Source organism: Ailuropoda melanoleuca, chromosome 3 (assembly GCF_002007445.2).
Source record: "Ailuropoda melanoleuca isolate Jingjing chromosome 3, ASM200744v2, whole genome shotgun sequence".
In the NCBI taxonomy this organism is placed as follows: domain Eukaryota; kingdom Metazoa; phylum Chordata; class Mammalia; order Carnivora; family Ursidae; genus Ailuropoda; species Ailuropoda melanoleuca.
The window spans coordinates 99348342-99349708 of record NC_048220.1 but is presented as its reverse complement, the minus strand read 5'-3'; the positions used below and the strand labels follow the sequence as shown (position 1 = coordinate 99349708).

Here is a 1367-nt window from a genome sequence, read left to right as displayed (position 1 = left end):
ATTAGGCTAAAAGAGAGAGAGAGGGCAGAGCCTTATGTCCTAGATTCCCTCCCTGCCAGGCTGCAGGCTGGCAGTGCCTTTCTCTACCAAAGGTCAGAGTGAGTTCAGGGCCCTGGTCTTGTCCATTCAGGCACAGGGTATTCACAGTCCCCTTATAGCTGCTAAACTTGGATTGCTTCACCATCCTTTGTTGGCTTCCGTTAAATGTGCATTTAACAGTCCCTTCGTTAAGCTCTCTTCTAATGCCCCCATTTGAGTGTGCCATTCTTGTAGGACCTTGGAGGATACAAGTAATGAGAGCTCCTATCAGAAAGAATGAATTCTCAACATTTGCTGCAACATGGACGGCACTGGAGGAGATAATGCTAAGTGAAATAAGTCAAGCAGAGAAAGACAATTATCATATGATTTCTCTCATCTATGGAACATAAGAACTAGGATGATCGGTAGGGGAAGAAAGGGATAAAGAAAAGGGGGGTAATCAGAAGGGGGAATGAAACATGAGAGACTATGGACTATGAGAAACAAACTGAAGACTTCAGAGGGGAGGGAGTGGGGGAATGGGATAGACTGGTGATGGGTAGTAAGGAGGGCACGTATTGCATGGTGCACTGGGTGTTATACGCAACTAATGAAGCATCAAACTTTACATCGGAATCCGGGGTTGTACTGTATGGTGATTAACATAATATAATAAAAAAAAATAAAAAGTAATGAGAGCTCCTACTTGGAAATCAGAAGGCATGGGTCACAGCTGAGAACCTATTAGAAGTTGACCATGTGACCTGGCAAGTTGCTTCTGCTTGTTGGCCTTAGTTTCTTCATCTGTGAAATGGAGATGATGGTGAGACCATCTTTCAGTTAAAGCATGCTATAATTCTGTTTCCACTAGGGTGTAGTGGGCAGGGTTTGGAGGAAAATTAACATAATTTTGAATCCTCATTTTTATACTTCCTAAATGTGTGGCCGTGGCCAAGTCTCTTGATCTCTTTGAATCTTGGTTTGCATCTTCAGTAAAACATGGAAGATAACCCTTTTCTTGAAGTTGAGGGGGTGCCCCCTTTGGCAGCACATATATTAAACTCGGAATGATACAGAGGAGATTAGCATGGGCCCTGTGCAAGGATGACATGCAAGTTGAGGGGGAGGATTAAATAAAATTGCATGTTTGAAAGTAGCTAGAACAGCACTCATTACATGGGAGGCATTCAATTCACATTAGAACCTTTCTCTTCTTTCCTGGCTTTCTTGAAGGGAAAATGCCTAAGCATGAGGGGAAAGAAGTTTGTTGGCTCTGGAGGTTTCCATTCTTTCCACCTCTAATTCTGTTTATTTATTTTTGCTTACATTTTAGCTCACAGATTCTA

The 1367-nt window shown here is 42.6% G+C and overlaps 1 non-coding gene across 1 annotated transcript; it reads left to right on the top strand.

Annotated features, from left to right (window-relative positions):
- The first annotated feature begins 1053 nt into the window (after positions 1-1053).
- LOC117801634 lies at positions 1054-1162 on the top strand. Its single transcript, XR_004624395.1, has one exon. It is a non-coding gene; the product is annotated as a U6 spliceosomal RNA (small nuclear RNA).
- Positions 1163-1367: the final 205 nt, after the last annotated feature.